The sequence below is a fragment of the Phyllobates terribilis genome, unplaced genomic scaffold, assembly GCF_046119375.1.
Source record: "Phyllobates terribilis strain yellow unplaced genomic scaffold, ASM4611937v1 Scaffold_694__1_contigs__length_805567, whole genome shotgun sequence".
In the NCBI taxonomy this organism is placed as follows: domain Eukaryota; kingdom Metazoa; phylum Chordata; class Amphibia; order Anura; family Dendrobatidae; genus Phyllobates; species Phyllobates terribilis.
In genome coordinates, this window is record NW_027363454.1 from 371,426 (window position 1) to 389,148 (window position 17,723).

The following is a 17,723-nucleotide window of genomic DNA, read 5'->3' on the forward strand; positions in this document are numbered from 1 at the left end:
AAGTATAGATTTATTTTTTATTTTTTACCATTCTTTCGGTCACAGTATATAAATCCATGCCGTTTGCGTGGGTTTATATACTGTGACCAAGATGACAAGCACTTTCCAAGTGATGCTAAAATCGCTTGGAAAGCGCTTGTCAACCCGCATACGGAAATGCAAGTGAAGAACGCTTTACTTCCGCATGTCCCTGGCAGGAAAACGCAAGTGCAATCCGCATGCGTTTTTTTCTGCCAGGGAGATGCAGAAACGCTCAGGAAAAATCCTGAGCATTTCTGCATCGTGGGCGCATAGCCAAAGTAACATTTTTGTGAAAAAAAGTTAAATATTGATTTTTTTCTTCCAATTTCCAAAAATTCCTGTGAAGCACCTGAAGGGTTAATAAACTTCTTGAATGTGGTTTTGATGACCCTGAGGGGTGCAGTTTTTAAAATGGTGTCACTTTTGGGTCTTTTCTGTCATAAAGGCCCCTCAAGGTCACGTCAAATGTGATGTGGTCTCTAAAAAAAATGGTTTTGTAAATTTTGTTGTTAAAATGAGAAATCACTGGTCAACTTTTAACCCTTATATCTCCCTACTAAAAAAAAAATTTTGTTTCAAAATTGTGCTGATGTAAAGTAGACATGTGAGAAATGTTATTTATTAACTATTTTGTGTAACATATCTCTCTGATTTAAGTGCATAAAAATTAAAATTTGGAAAATTGCAAAATTTTCAAAATTTTCACCAAATTTCCGATTTTTTCACAAATAAACGCAAGTGATATCGAAGAAATTTTACCACTATCATGAAGTACAATATGTCACGAGAAAGCAATCTCAGAATCAGCGGGATCCGTTGAAGCGTTCCAGAGAAATTACCTCATAAAGTGACAGTGGTCAGAATTGTAAAAATTGGCCTGGTCATTAACGTGCAAACCACCCTCGGGGGTAAAGTGGTTAAAGTGTATCCATCGTTTTAATTTTTATTTCATAAATCAATAGTTTACATGAAAATAAGAAACTTTGTAATATATCTTATCAAAGAAATTTGCTTCTATATTTGCTAAAATTGATCAGTCATCATCAAGTCTCAATTCTGAGGATTTAAATTTGTATTCAGTGAAGACAGACTTTCCCATTACTGAGATAGGAGATGGCAGCTGCTTCTGATAAGGGGGAAAAGCTGTCTCAAGCTCCTCCCTCTTCCTGCCCACATAGAATTGTATCAGTAGCAGCTGCCATCTCCTATCTCAGTAATGGGAAAGTGTCTTCACTGAATACAGATTTTACCTCAGAGTTTCATAATGAATGATACATTTTGGCAGAGAATGAAGAAAATTACAATGTTGTTTAATTTCATGTGTACTATTGATTCATGAAATAACAATTAAAACGAGGGTTACTCTTTAAGATAATCGGGAGCCTTAAAGGTCATGTGCTGGAGATGTCGGCTTCACTGCTGAAGCCAGTACCTTAGTCACATGAATGATGTACGGAAAGTCTGCAGGAAGTAAGCGGAGACCAGTGCGGACTACCGGAGCAATAGTGATGGAGCCATGGGGGGAACAAAGAGGAGAGAATAGGGATTTTGAATTGAACACCTTTCCTGCTGTTTCCTGACTTTTTGGAAAACCATTTTAAGCTATGTGCACACGGCGTCTCTTAGATTTCGGCACCGCCACATAGATTTCCCAGACAAAAACGCTTCAGGAAGACCGCGACGGTCGTTTTCCTGAGGTGTCTTTTCCAGCGGCTTTGCAGCTTTTTCACTTTATACTGGTAACTATAGAGAGCAGGCGGCTTCCTAGCGAAAGACGCTCAAAGAATGAACCTGTTCCTTATTTTAACCACTTCAGTTTCCGAATCCTAAAGTGGTTAAAAGACATAAGACAGAAGATGTGCACAGCAATGTTGCTTTGACATTGCTGTGCATTATGTTCATATTATGGGGTGCTTTATCTGGCAGATTCTAGGCTGAAAAAGACGCCATGTGCACACACCCTTGGGGTAAGTTCACACACAGTATTTTGATGTGGATTTTTTTATGTGCATTTATTGAGTGGCCATACCCACTCCCAGTTGAGTTCTGACCACTTTTCAAAAACTTGGCAAAGTGGTCCTAGACGGGCGAAAAAACACACAAAATTTTAAGCAATTTTACACTAGAAAACAAACGTAAACTGCTGGATGAATCGGCCCCTTCTTTTTCTGAAGCAGTCAAAAAACTCAGTGTGAACATCCCCTAAATGTGGTTTTTGGAGCAGAATCCACTTCAGAATATTGTGGGAACATACCCTACTGGTTTCTTTTAGCTTTCTGTTCCAGGAGTGTTTCCAGTTGACCAATCCGAATACAGCAATTTGAAGAGTGCGCTGGAAAAGCTGACCTTGGACGATTCAAGTGGGTCTGTTAGTTGGGACAGCAGTGCAGCTCTGGGTGCTGGCTGGAGGTGCGTCTACTACTGCCATTATCTGACTTATTTTATATCACTATATATTTTATTTCAGTCATTTCCTATACTTATGATGAAAATATACCATGCGGGCATTAATGTGTCCTACAGTGATCATAAGAGCACAGTTATCACCTACTGGCCGATTAATTGAGCATTAGATAGACATTTCAATAACTTTAATTTCTGAAAAGGGGTCATTTGTGAAAGGTAATTATTGATTTAGTGTGTAAGGCTGAAAAAAACCATCTTCAGCTCAGAAAATTCTTCTGTAACAATGATCAGGAGGAAAGCAAAAAAACGTTACAAGGTAAAGGCCAATTTTTGGCAGAACAAACCACTGGCTCAACAATTCATCTTGGTAATGTGTTAACCACTTGTATATTATACTCACGAATGGTATCTAGTCCCCTAGTGAATTCAGCATTGTATCACGCAGAGAGTTGCACAGTCTCACGCTCTTACAGTAAAGAATCCTGGTCTTGGCCCTTTTGTTATAGATACGGTACTGAATATATTACACTAGGTCACTCCTTAGCATTTCTTTTTAACTAATAATTTAATAATAATTAATAATTTTAACTAATAATTAATTGTATTACTCTTTCCTTGTATTGCAGTCCACCTATTCCATCTTTACTTTAATTTCCCACCTTGTACTTGCTAGACTTCGGCTTTGTCTTTCTTGCACACTGGTGGCCAAATCTGTGCACCATGTTCCATATGGAGTCTGACTAGTGAAAATGTATTTTTCATTGTTAAATCACATTTGTCACTTCTCGGCCCAAACCTCCAGCTTATCCAGATATGTTTGTGACATATTATCCTGCAATTCCATAGGTAGGATTGTCATCAGTACAGTATTGTGTAGATCTGAATCCTCATATCCTCATCAATACACATGTACATGTACACATGAGCCTGCTGGACTTCCCATAGAGAAGTCAGAAATGGTTTATTATCACCTCTGCCTTCCTGATTGTTTCCTAAACAAGTGCTATAGTTTAGGAAGCTATGACGGTGATCATGTGAGTACCGGTTGCTGGCAGCATGCGTTGCTTGGTTAGCCCCAGATTGACTCAGCAGTTTGCAGGAAGTTGAATTTTGTCATGTTTTATTACTGAATTCCCCTGTAACTGGGCCTGGCATATAAGCCCCAGTTACAGGGGAATTCAGTAATGACAAAATGAAGACAAAAGTTATTTGGATGACTGAACCAGAGACATTTTTAGAGATCTTAAAATCCCATGTACGAAAAAGAAAAATTATGCCTGGTGATGATCAGAAATGATCTGGTCTTGAACTGGTTTGTAGTCCATTCTACGACCTGCCTTGTGTATAGTAGGCAGTGCAAATAGCCTGGTGTTTCTCTGTTATGATGGACACCGCGTTACTGGTATTTTCCAGACCAATTTCTATTAGAGTGGTGGATCCCTATCGAGCACTAAGTAGTTTCCCATTTTATTAACACTTTTGGTATATTTGCCTCTCTATATAAATTATAACTAACGTTCATGTCCTGCACAGGTTGGGCTTCCTGGGGCTTTTACACATGGAGGTGTTTAACCAGAGACTGGAACAGGAATACAATGCATCTGTCATAATGACGTCCCCTACAGTCCCATACAAGGCTGTGCTGTCCTCTCCAAAGCTGATTAAGGTACTTTCTGTCTATGGCTTCCATGATGCAGTAATGCCTTATACATGGATCTGGTGGATCATAGGCTGCAAAACGTAACCACTCTGCGCTGTATTGTGGGCCACTCTGATTTGTTGTGCCATACGCCAAAACTAACTATCAGGGTGTTTCATTACTTCTGGGGGAAACAAAATCAGTAAAATTGGACTTTGATGTTGAGATGTTGACATTTTTTGTTCAGTATTTGCAGTTAAAGTGGTTTTCTGCTACTGTAACATTAATGACCTAATCCCAGCACTGGTTATCAATGTCAGATCGGTGGAAGTCCCAACAACTGGCATCACCAACAATCTGCTGTGTGCAGCGGTGGCCAGATGGATCCACACCGCTCCAGCACGCTGGTCACTAGTCACTGCCGGGTTCTGCAGATCGGCTCCAATTGTATGATCCCATCTAATTTTCCACATTATTCCTTTAGGAATATGGAGAATCGGAGATTACTATTGTAAATCCATCTGAATTTCCTGACAAATCTGTAGTAAAGGAATATCTTGAAGCTATGATTTTGGGTACAATTATTTCACCAGATGACTATCTTGGAAAGATCATGTCACTGTGTCAGGTCAGTGACCATTGGATCACAAAGATTTGAGGTGATATTATTGGGAAATTATATCATAAACATTAATTTTGCAAACACATTATATGTGTTATCTTAAACTCTCCATATGTTAAAGGGGTTGTCCAAGACTTAGATATTGATGACTTAACCTTTGGATGGGTGGAGGTCCGCAGCAGCTCCCCCGGCAGCTGGGTGTGCACAGTATACGGAGGTGGAACACCTAAGCTCTGTACATTGTGTAGAGACCGTTATCAGGTTCTGCAGCTCTGCTCTTATTTACTTCAATGGGAGCTGAGCTGTAGTACCTGAGAATGTCCACTACGTGGTGTCCTGACTCCATACACTGTTCACTTTTGGGTGCCATGTGAGCTGCAAACAATGGATCAGTGGGGTGCCGAGTGTAAGAAGCCCCCTGATCTATCAAAGTCCTAGATAACCCCGTATTATACAAGGACGGCAGATTATAGGAAATGTCACCCTATTTTGGAGTAGATGTAGCAAAACTAATGTAGGAGCCAAGTGGAGCAGAGACACGTAGCAGGCAATTTGGTTTCTGACACCCTCCATTATATCAGGTTTCCACTCCCTTTTAATGTAGCGGTCAGTGGCGTACCGCCAATGGCGGCAGACCACGCGACTGCTATGGGGCCCGTGAGCCGGGGGGGCCCCATAGCAGTCCAGGGGTGGACATACCACCGCCAGTGCAGCTGCACCGGGTCCCCACCATGCAGCTGCACCAAGGGGCCCGCAAGGTCCTGCTGCTCCCTGCACGTGGCAGTCAGTGAGCGATCCTTGCAGCTCCGCTGCTGTCAGGAGGAGAATAGCAGCGGAGCTGGAGGGTTCATCCTCTGCTTCCTCCCTGACCCAGGTGCATGCAGCTTGATGACGTCATCATGCAGCGCGCCTAGGTCAGGAAGAAAGCTGCCGGCAACCAGGAGGATGCTGGAGGGGAGCGAGCTGAAGTAAGTTGTTTTTTTTTTCGTTTTTTTTTACTGAAATGCTGGGGAGGGGAGGTGGGGGAGAGCAATGATGGGATGGTGGGGCTGGGGAGAGCAATAATGGGGCTGATGGGGCTGGGGAGAGGAATGATGGGGCTGGGAAGAGCAATAATGGGGCTGATGGGACTGGGGAGAGGAATGATGGGGCTGGGGAGAGAAATATTGGGGCTGGGGAGAGGGCTGATGGGGCTGGGGAGAGCAATAATGGGGCTGATGGGGCTGGGGAGAGGAATGATGGGGCTGGGGAGAGGAATAATGGGACTGATGGGGCTGGGAAGAGCAATAATGGGACTGGGGAGAGGAATAATGGGGTTGATGGGGCTGGGGAGAGGAATAATGGTATGGTGGGGCTAGGGAGAGCAATGATGGGGCTGGGGAGAGGAATGATGGGGTTGGGGAGAGCAATGATGGGGATGGTAGGGCTGGGGAGAGCAATTATGGGATGGTGGGGCTGGGGTGAGCAATAATGGGGCTGATGGGGCTGGGGAGAGGAATAATGGAGTTGTTGGGGCTGGGGAGAGGAATGATGGGATGATGAGGCTGGGGAGAGCAATGATGGGGCTGGGGAGAGCAATGATGGGGCTGGGGAGAACAATGATGGGGCTGGGGAGAGCAATAATGGGCCTGGGGAGAGCAATAATGGGGCTGGGGAGAGGAATGATGGGGCTGGGGAGAGGAATGATGGGGCTGGGGAGAGCAATAAGGGGGCTGATGGGGCCAGGGAGAGGAATGATGGGGCTGATAGGTTTGAGAAGAGGAATGATGGGGCCGGGAAGAGCAATAATGGCGCTGATGGGGCTGGGAAGAGGAATAATGGGATGGTGGGGCTGGGGACAGCAATATTGGGGCTGATGGGGCTGGAGAGAGCAATGATAGGGCTGGGGAGAGCAATGATGGGGCTGATGGGGCTGGGGAGAGGAATAATGGCGTTGATGGGGCTGGGGAGAGGAATGATGGGATGATGGAGCTGGGGAGAGCAATAATGGGGCTGATGGGGCTGGGGAGAGGAATAATGGGGCTGGGGAGAGCAATAATAGGGCTGATGTGGCCGGGGAGAGGAATGATGGGGCTGATATGGCCGGGAAGAGGAATGATGGGGCGGATGGGGTTGGGGAGAGCAATAAAGGGGCTGATGGGGCTGGGGAGAGCAATAATGGGGCTGATGGGGCTGGGAAGAGCAATAATGGGGCTGATGGGGCTGGGGAGAGCAATGATGGGGCTGATGGGGCTTGGGAGAGCAATGATGGGACTGGGGAGAAGAATTATGGGGCTGATGGGTCTGGGAAGAGCAATAATGGGGCTGATGGGGCTAGGAAGAGGAATGATGGGGCTGGGAAGACCAATAATGAGGCTGATGGGGCTGGGGAGAGCAATGATTGGGCTGGGGAGAGGAATGATGGGGCTGGGGAGAGGAATGATGGGGCTGGGAAGAGCAATAATGGGGCTGATAGGGCTGGGGAGAGCAATGATGGGGATGGTGTGGAAGGGGAGAGCAATGACGGGGGTTCTGGGAGAGAGCAATGACGGGGGTGCTGGGAGAGAGCAATGATGGGGTGGTGGGAGAGAGCAATGATGGGGGTGCTGGGAGAGAGCAATGATGGGGGTGGTGGGAGAGAGCAATGATGGGGGTGCTGGGAGAAAGCAATGATGGGCGTGCTGGGAGAGAGCAATGATGGGGTGGGGAGAGAGCAATGATGGGGGCCTGGGAGAGAGCAATGATGGGGGGCTGGGAGAGAGCAATGATGTGGGTGCTGGGACAGAGTAATGATGGGGGTGCTGAGAGGAAATGATGGGGGTGCTGGGAGAGAGCAATGATGGGGGTGCTGGGAGAGAGCAACGATGAGGGTGCTGGGACAGAGCAACGATGGGGGTGCTGGGACAGAGCAATGATGGGGTGCTGGGAGAGAGCAATGTCAGGGGTGCTGGGAGAGAGCAATGATGGGGGTTCTGGGACAGAGCAATGATGGGGGTGCTGGGAGAGAGCAACGATGAGGGTGCTGGGACAGAGCAATGACGCGGGTGCTGGGACAGAGCAATGACAGGGGTGCTGGGAGAGAGTAATGATGGGGGTGCTGCGAGAGAGCAATGATGGAGGTGGTGGGAGAGAGCAATGATGGGGGTGCTGGGAGAGAGCAATTATGGGGGTTTCACTTTGCTTGTACTGTGAAGCCTTGTATGTTTTCTGTGTGCACATAGCCTTACAGTTAATTGGGGAGAGTCACAGAGACTGAAAAATTTATATTATTGGCTGGTGAAGATTATAGTTAATGGGGGGCACAGTGCTGCTTATCACTTAATATTTTGATTACTAAGTGGCTAATAGTATATTAATGGGGGGGGTACATATCTGTATTCAGGGGCGCAGAGCAGGGGAGACACATGTATGCATACAATATGTGACCTTGTTATTTTCTAGGCTGGAGATCATCGTGACAAGATGAGTCGTGGCTGGGGGATGTCGACATGAAGGTCTGACCAGATGGAGAAGAAGCAGCAGAAACCGACTCTGATCAGATGAGACGTCAGCGGTAAGTGCCTGGATGTAAATATTATTCTGTATCTGCACTGTGTGACTTGGAGTGATAATGTTCTCTGTAAAATCCCTTAGGCTGCATTCTCACATTTGTGTGAAATGCCTGTGTGCTGCCAGATTTTTTATCGGCTGGTCCACGGACTCGTACAGTTTTATAGATCCATTCACACATCCATGAAAATCATGGATCTGAGAATGAGATCTGTGAGGGTCAGAGAATGTCCTGTTCTGATCCGATTTTGAGGATTAGAATAGGACATGCTCAATGCGTCGGTAAAACAGGGCAGCACACCGACACTGCACACTGATACAGGAATGTAGTCTTATTATGTATAGCACAGTCCCTTAGTATATAGTGTATTCACTTATTATGTATAGCGCCATCCTTAGTTATATAGTTTCCTCTTTTATTATGTATAACACCCTCCCTTATTATGTACCATCCTCTCTAGCGGCTCACAGTTGGGGGATAATACTGTGTTGGGTTCAGCATAATTTACCCTGGGAGTTGAGGTGGGGTACAGTAGGGTCATTATACTGTGCATGTGGAGGAATTCACCATGGGGGTTTCATACTGTGTTTGGGGGGCCCTTTTATTGGCACCACACTTTATGGGGCAATGAAAGAGAGATCTAGGACTTCAGCTGGAGGAAAATCACTATGTAAAGGATGGAAAGTTGTGAGATCTGATCTTTGGTGACCCCGACAATTATTTAAATTTTTTTTTTGGGGGGGGGCCCAATTAGAGCTTCTGCTATGGGGCCCCATGATTCCTATGTACCCCCTTGGTAGTGGTAATGTATGTAGAAATAACGAAGACCGGATATACCAATTATAAGTCATTGGGACCCACAAGGATTCATTTTGTTTCATTTAGAAGACTGATCTCTTGGTTTATGGCTCCATGAGGAATGGCAGTCGTGATGCCAATGTGAACTACGTTCCAATAAAGCCAATTGCTTGTTTCCGCAGACCCGGTGAGCAGAGCAGAAGAGCTTTCTTTACATAGACGAACACCAGATCATGATGAAATATTTGTTCCCATTGAAGGAAGTTGTGGTTGATTTTTATGACAACTTAAAATCCTTATCTTCAGGATATGCAAGGCGAGACCTACAAAACCATGCAAAGCCTTCACCCCTTCCGCCCGGCCTTTGCTGTTCCCAAAACAAGATATATCTATATAGTCGAAAGATGGTACGATTGTTCTACATTTTCTTCTTACTCAACTCCAACTCCAAGAGACTGACAGTCTATTTGGTCAAGTTTGAGGCACATTATCACAAAAAGATCAGAATGCCCCATAAGGTAATCTCCTAGGGCCTCCTCTAGTGGTCTCGGACTCTTCGAGGAATAAGGGGCTTATGAGGTTTACCTTCTCCAGCAGCAATAAATGAGAGTACATAAAACCGTACACCATAGCAGGGTGTACATAATCGGGAAAGGAGAGCAAGAAACCAAATCCGTTCCAAGGTCTCAATCTTGACAGCGTTTAGCAACCTAAACCTTGTGAATCTCAGTGGTGCTAGGCCAGGAGTATCGAGCCAAGAAGCCCATAGGTCTTCACGTTTTTGCAGAGAGCCTGGAAGCTTTTGTTGATACGGAGATCACATGCACTGTGTTCATCATAAAATATTAAACTTTACAATTTACAAGATATAAAAGGAAATTGTATTTTCTACCAGCTTTACATAACTCAATAGAACAGGAGATTGTTAAAAAACAAAGCAAAACACCTTGTAATATATCTGATCAGAGAAATCTGCTTACTTATCCACTCCCCCTACCTCCTGAACTTGTCATAAAAAAAAAAATAACTCAAATCTAACTTGCTGAGAGAAGACGGACAGCAGGCTCACTGTGGTGTCGTGACGCTGCCCGTTATACTCTATGGAGAGTGGAAGGAGGAGTGAGACACAGACTGAGGAAAATGAGGACTGAGCTTCCTCTTAAGTGTTTTACCTTACATAAGAGCTGGATGCACAGCTACACAGCTCCGTACTGCTGTATAATGTTCTTCTGTCAACTTCCCCATTGCCCTGTATTTTATAAGCCCTTGAGGGCGGGGTCCTCTTCTCTGTACCAGTCTACTTGTTATATGTATATAACCCTGTTCACAAGTCCAGCACCCACAAATTAATGGTGCTTTAAAAAGAAATAATAATAATGTCCTCCATGCCTTTGCTTTGTCATCTATGTGCTAACTAGTGTTGAGCCACCCCCGTAGTGTTCGAGTTCGGTTCGGTTCGTCGAACACCCGTATGTTCGACGAACTGTTCATCGAACTGTTCGACGAACACCTTCGAACACCGTTAAAACCAATGGCAGGCAAACAAAAACACATAGCAACACATAGAAAACACATAGAAAACACTTCAAAGGTGTCCAAAAGCTGACAAACTGTTCAGAAGACACAACTAACACATGGAAAAGTGACAAGTACATATAGTCATGTGAAAAGAAAAGAGGTGGAGGAGTAAAAGGAGGGGAGACACAGATATAGGCATGTCATGCCCTTCTAAAACCAAAAAAGTGCGAAGCCGACATGGCCAGTCCGTTCCTGCCTGTGCGACCTCCGTGTCGCCGTGTTTGTGCCAGAGCTGCGTTGGACCCTGACGGCCAGCCCCCCTCTCCCAATACTGGTGCCTGTCCGCTGGTGGGTTGAGCGAGCCCCCCTGCGGTGGAGGCAGGTCTAAGCTTTTTCATTTAAATTGTCTCTCTAATTTGAATGAGTACACTTTAAATCCTTTTACAAGGATCTATTGGAGGGCAAGTCTGATGCCAGCAGCTGCTGGAATTCCAGCTCCAATAGCGTCCACTAAAGCTTCTGCAGTTAAAAAGCTTTTATAAGGATCGAGCTTGGCGGTCCACCGCAAGGCATCCTACCGTCAGTCCCAGCCCCTGTGCCTTGGGGTGCCTCCCGATGCTCTTCACTGAGTATCCTGGGGGCCCGAAGCATTTCCTTTGAAAAAATTAAGTGTCCAAACTACAGGTAGTGTAGCTTGCTTAACAGCTGGGATAATCCGCTGACTAGCAGACACTGCTACTAGGCACAAAGTATTTCCTGGGCTAGATGCAGTTAAAAATTTGTAATTAGATACTCTCGTTGGATGCTGAGAAAGCATTCCATAGAGTCTTCTGGCACGCCATATATTATTCTCTTAAAAAGCTTGGGGTAGGGGTCTAGGGGACCTTTTTATAGCCAAAATCACAGCCCTGTATCGCAATACATCACCTAGGCTGAAGATAAATGGAACTGTAGCACCCCGAGGGCTCGGTTGCTACAGAGGTATTGCACCTCACCCAGAGGTGTGATATCTCACTCTCAGGTAAGGATGGAGTGTGGATCAGGACCCCGACACCTGCATGCATTACACCACATTGCCGTGGGGCAGGGCGACCAATATGCCCCTGAGATGGGCACGACAGTCCCTGTCCCTGGCTGGAGTGGGGGGAGGGAACACCGAGGAAGGGGAACCCTGTAGTGCAGGAGCAGGGAGTAAGCAGTTCCTGGGTGCATTGAGAAGGGAGTATAAAAGGTGGGCACCATCTTAGTTCAGTGCAGAGAAGTCTGAGCAGAAGTGACAGGGAGCAGGGGCTCTGCATGAGCTCTGCTCCGGAGGCTGGCCTAGTAACAGAGGCCCAGGCCTGGAAGAGGGAGAAGGAAGGAAGAGGAGCGGAGAAAGCTCCAGGAACGAGGAACGAGGGGATCCCAGGGGTGCGGACTGGCGAGTCGCCACCGCACGCCCGAATCCACCTGCGTGGAGGGGTCAGGCCAAAGGGGGAGACCGGTCCCAGAAAGTAGTGGAGGCGGGAAACGACCCTCAGCTAGAAACTGGAGGCTGTGACATTTTATGTGGCGCAACCCCTCGCTACACCCGCTAGGAAGGCACCACATAGGGTCAGGGAAACTGGCGCCAATTTTACCAAGAGGAAGCCCAAGGCAGCCGGACAGAAGCGTGGTCACTGGTGGGGTAAGAAAGGCCAGAGAAAGCACACACAAAGGGGGTCCTGTGAAGCGCTCCAAAGTTATCTGGGAGTTGGCCGAGCCCCTCACTTGGTGAGCACAGTACGACGTGGGCAGCCGTTACCTGCAGATGTGGTCTGGATAATAAAAACTGTGAGTAAAGGCCCTGGACTGCATCACTGACTCTGTGTCGTTACTGCTGCTGCCCTGCACCATCACCCCCATCCTCCGCATACACTGCCCTGAGGCTATACTCCTCCCGTGGGGAGTTATACTATGCTCTGCTGCACCCACAACACCAGCCTCAGCGGTCTGCCCTGCAGCGGCGATTCACTCTGACCGCAATCCACGGGTGGCGTAGTCGGACATTTAAACATCAAGACCACATAAATAGTTCCGCCACTGGTTTGACCGCCCTGAGCAACGGAACCGGGTCGCAGCCACGGAGACTACAACCCCCAGCATCCACCAAAAAGGGTCCGGCTCCGGGTGTCCCAAGGCCCAGGGGGCGCGTCAGAACATTTTCATCACCTTTCATAATCACCAATGGGACAAGGCAGGGATGTCCTCTGTCCCCTCTCTTATACATCCTAGTGACGGAGCACCTGCTCTCATCAATTCGCCATAACCCCAATATTAGGTGGATTGAGGTGGGAGGCACCGAGTACAAGTGCTCTGCATTTGCTGATGATGTTCTAGTATATATCACTCAATCACATATATCCATCCCTGCTGTTATGGCTGAAATAGATCACTTTGTTACATGGTCAAATTTTAAAATCAATGCAGCGAAGTCTGAGGCCCTCGATCCCTCCCCAAATCCATACAGGATTCCATCCAGTCCAACTTTCCCTTTGCCTGGCCCTCACAGGGTATCAAATACTTAGGAATTCGTATTCATAGAGACCTCTACCGTCTATGTTATCTTAATTTTGGGCCCTTTATTGAACAACTCCATACAGACCATGGTTGGCAAGTTAGAACTGTAAGATTCACTACATGAACCACTGGTGTTTTGTGGAAAAGCACATGAACACTGTGTTCCAAATTATTATGCAAAAAGTGTTTAGGAGTGATAAGGGAAGAATTTTTTTGTTTGTCAGTTAAACTTATTGATGGTGATGTGTGTCAGGGCTCTTTATATCACTGTAAGCAATTGCAGACACCTGTGCTAATTAGTTTGGCAGGTGTGTCCAATGAAAGGCAAGACTACTTAAGAAGGCTGTCCCACATTATTAAGCAGCCTACATTTTCTGCCAAAATGGGAAAGAAAAAGGATGTGTCGGCTGCTGAGAAGCAACAAATTGTGGAGTGTTTAGGTCAAGTACAAACAACATTGCCAAGACACTTCATCATGATCATCGCACAATCAAGAAGTATGTAGCTGATTTACAGTACACACGTGTGCGTGCTGATAAGGGAAAATTGAGGACTCTTTCCTACAGGCAATTACGTCAGGTTAAAAGAGCGGCGGCAAAAAAGCCTTGTCATAGCAGCAGACAAGTTTTTGAAGCTGCTGGTGCCTCCAACGTCCCCCGAACAACAAGATGCAGGGTCCTTCAGAGGTTTGCAGCTGTGCAAACCTCTGAAGGACCTCCTCTATCCACTGTACACAAGCAGAAACGGCTCCAGTGGGCCAAACAATACATGAAGACTGACTTCAAAACTGTTTTGTTCACCGATGAGTGCCGTGCAACGCTCGATGGTCCAGATGGATGGAGTGGAGGATGGCTGATTGATGGACACCCCATGCAAACACGGCTACGGTGCCAACAAGGAGGAGGTGGAGTAATCTTTTGGGCTGGAATCATGGGGAGAGAGATTGTCGGCCCCTTAAGGATCCCTGAAGGGGTAAAGATGAACTCCATAATGTATGTGGAGTTTCTCAAACAGCACTTCCTGCCAAGGTTCAAGAAGAAGAACCGTGTGTTCCGCAGCAAGATCATTTTCATGCATGATAATGCACCGTCTCATGCTGCTCATAACACATCTGCATCTCTGACTGATATGGGCATAAAAGGGGACAAACTTATGGTGTGACCCCAATGCTCCCCTGACCTCAACCCCATTGAGAACCTTTGGAGCATCGTGAAAAGGAGTGTCTATGATGGCAGGAGGCAGTTCACATCTAAGCAACAGCTCTGGGAGGGTATTCTGTCCTCATGCAAAACAATTGAAGCCGAAACCATCCAAAACCTGACAAATTCAATGGAAGAGAGAGTTCAGAAGCTCCTTTCGAACAAGGGGTCCTATGTGCAAATGTAACATCACCTAGAATAAAGTTTTGAGTTGAAAACTGTTTGATTTCAGTTTCTAATAACCTGCTAATGCTTATAATTTCAAAAATGACCATTTTTTTGTTCTTTATTAAAATGAAAAGGTTGATCGAAGAGTGTGGGGGATCTAAGAGTGTGGCAACCCAGTAGTCAGGATTATTTCGAATTTTGACAATCTGAGGGTCATGTTGCAGGTAGTGCAGCAAGAAGGCACTCATGTGTCTTGCACATCTAGGAGCCCCAAAATTATTTTCCAGGCTAGATGCAGCTAAAAATTATTATTAATTTGAAAGCTGGTGGAGCTTAGTATAGATGGCCTAATAGAATCAGTACTGCAAACTGCTACAAGGCCCAAATTATTTTCCAGCCAAGATACAGATAAACATGGTTAGTAATTTTAAATCTGGTGGAGTTTAGTATAGATTGCCTAATAGAATCAGTACTGCACACTGCTACAAGGCCCAAATTATACTCCAGCCAAGATACAGATAAACATGATTAGTAATTTGAAAGCTTAAAACGGTTGGTGAGGTGATTTTAACAAATCATCAAGCTTTTACTCTCCCCAGGATGACACAGTGGTAGAAAAGTCGTTTTGGATCCATGATTTGTTCATCTTTATGAACGTGAGTCTGTCTACATTATCAGTGGAGAGCCGCGTGCGCTTATCTGTCAGCACACCACCAGCAGCGCTGAACATACGTTCAGACAGAACTCTGGCTGCGGGGCATGACAAGATCTCCAAGGCGTAAGTGGCGAGCTCCGGCCATTTATCCAGATTGAAAGCCCAAAAAGAGCAAGGGTCCAGTGACACAGTCATGGCTTCAATGTTTACTTGGAGATACTCCTGTACCATCGTCTCTAGGCGTTGACTATGTGTCAGACTTCTTGTCTCCTGTGGCCTTGCAAAGGATGGGCTAAAAAAGTGGTGAATTGATTCCGCAAAATTGATGTTACCAGCAGATACTGTGTTTCTGTTACGGTTTGAGTGCTGAACACTCGACGGTCTCATGGTTGGCAAGTTGGAACTGTGAGATTCACTACGTGCACCACTGGTGTTTTGTGGAAAAGCACATGTAAGATTCTGCAACAGTCTCTGCTGATACTCCTGCATGCGTGCATCCCTTTCTATGGCAGGAATAATTTCTGCAAATTTACTTTTGTACCGGGGATCTAACAGTGTGGCAACCCAGTAGTCAGGATTATTTCTAATTCTCACAATTCGAGGGTCATGTTGCAGGTAGTGCAGCAAGAAGGCACTCATGTGTCTTGCGCATCCAGGAGCACCAAGTCCCTGTTGTGTTGGTGGCGAGGTAACAATCATGCTTCCTTCCTCTGTCCTCTCCCCCCAACCTCGCACAACAGAAATGTGATCAAGGTCTCCCTCATCTGATGAGTCTTCCATCAGTTCATCCTCCACTTCTTCCTGGGCTCCTGCACCTTCCTCACTAGTTTGGCTGCTACCATGCGCCCTGGTAAAACCTTCTCCCCCACCCTCACATGCCTGCCCGCCTTGGTGCTGCCGATCGTCTGGACCTTGCAGATGTTAGCCCTTCCACATACAACTCCTCCTCCTCTACTTCCTCCACCTCTTCTTGTGCCACCACCTGACTCTGAATTCTGTTTAACATGTGCTCCAGCATGTAAATCACCGGAATAGTCATGCTGATAATGGCATCGTCAGCACTAAACATCTTCGTCGCCATTTCAAAACTGTGCAGAAGGGTGCATAGGTCCCTGATCTGAGACCACTCCTCCAGCGTGATTTGCCCCACTTCTGGATCTCGTTGTCCCAGGCTATACGTCAGAACGTATTGCACCAGGGCTTGTCGGTGCTGTCACAGTCGCTGCAACATGTGCAGAGTTGAATTTCACCAGGTAGGCACATCGCATTTTAGCCGTTGAAGTGGCAGGCCCAACGACTTCTGTAGAGATGTAAGTCGCTGAGCTGCGGGATGCGAACGGCGGAAGTGAGCACACAGCGACCGTGCCCTCTGCAGAAGGCCATCTAGTCCGGGATAGTGGCCTAAAAATTGCTGGACAACCAGGTTCAACACGTGAGCCATACAAGGCACGTGTGTGACATTGCCCCGGTGAAGGGCCGCACCCAGGTTGCAGCATTGTCGCACACGGCCTTCCCTGGTTTCAGGTCCAGTGGAGACAACCATTTATGAAACTGGTTCTCCAGAGCTGACCACAACTCCTCAGCTGTGTGACTCACATTTCCCAGACATTTCAAAGTAAAAACCACCTGATGACGTTGAGCCCTGCTGCCAGCATAGTAAGGAGGTGTGCAGTATCACTTCTGCGCAGTTAGAAAGCTTGTGACATGACCAGACAGGCTTTGGTTGCAGGTGGAGGACCGAGAGGAGGTTGAGGAGGCAGAAGCAGTGGAGGAACTTTGAGATAAAGAGGATTGACGCACAACTCGTGGGGACGGCAAGACTTGGACAGCAGCCCCTTGTCCTGCTGTCACTATAGTTACCCAGTGCCCAGTCAGCAACATGTAACGCCCCTGTCCATGCCTACTCGTCCTAGTGTCTGTGGTGAAATGCACCCTGTCACACACAGAGTTTCTCAAAGAAGCGGTGATGTTGTGTGCGACATGCTGGTGGAGCTCAGGAACACCTTTCTTTGAGAAGTAGTGCCGACTGGGCATCTGGTACTGGGGCACTGCGACGGACATAAGGTCTCGAAAATCCTCTGTGTCCACAAGGCAGAAAGGCAGCATTTCTGTAGCCAAGAGCTTGCAGATGGTGAAATTCAACCTCTTAGCTTTCTCATGGCTAGGAGGAAATGGTCTTTTACTTGTCCACATCTGAGGGACCGAGGGCTGGCTGTTGTGCTTAGACGGGGTTGAAAAGGGTGTCCCCAGCAAACTACCGGTCTGTGAGGAAGATGCAGGCGGACATATTAGGCTGCCTTGATCCAAAGGTGGTGCTATCGATGTCGGACGGCGCTGAACACCAGCTGGTGTTTCCACCTCCATAGAAAATGATGACCTGCCAATCACGCTGGCTGTTGCGGGTAAAGAGGTAGAATCATAGAATCATAGAATCATAGAATGGTAGAGTTGGAAGGGACCTCCTGGGTCATCTGGTCCAACCCCCTGCTCAAAGCAGGATTCACTAAATCATCTCAGACAGATGTCTGTCCAGCCTCTGTTTGAAGGCGTCCATTGAAGGGGAACTCACCACCTCTCGTGGCAGCCTGTTCCACTCATTAATCACCCTAACTGTCAAAAAGTTTTTTCTA

At 46.7% G+C, this 17,723-nt stretch overlaps 1 pseudogene; it reads left to right on the forward strand.

Annotated features, from left to right (window-relative positions):
- Positions 1 to 17,723, forward strand: part of LOC141236383 (translation factor GUF1, mitochondrial-like) — an 83,547-nt pseudogene that overhangs the window by 40,859 nt on the left and 24,965 nt on the right.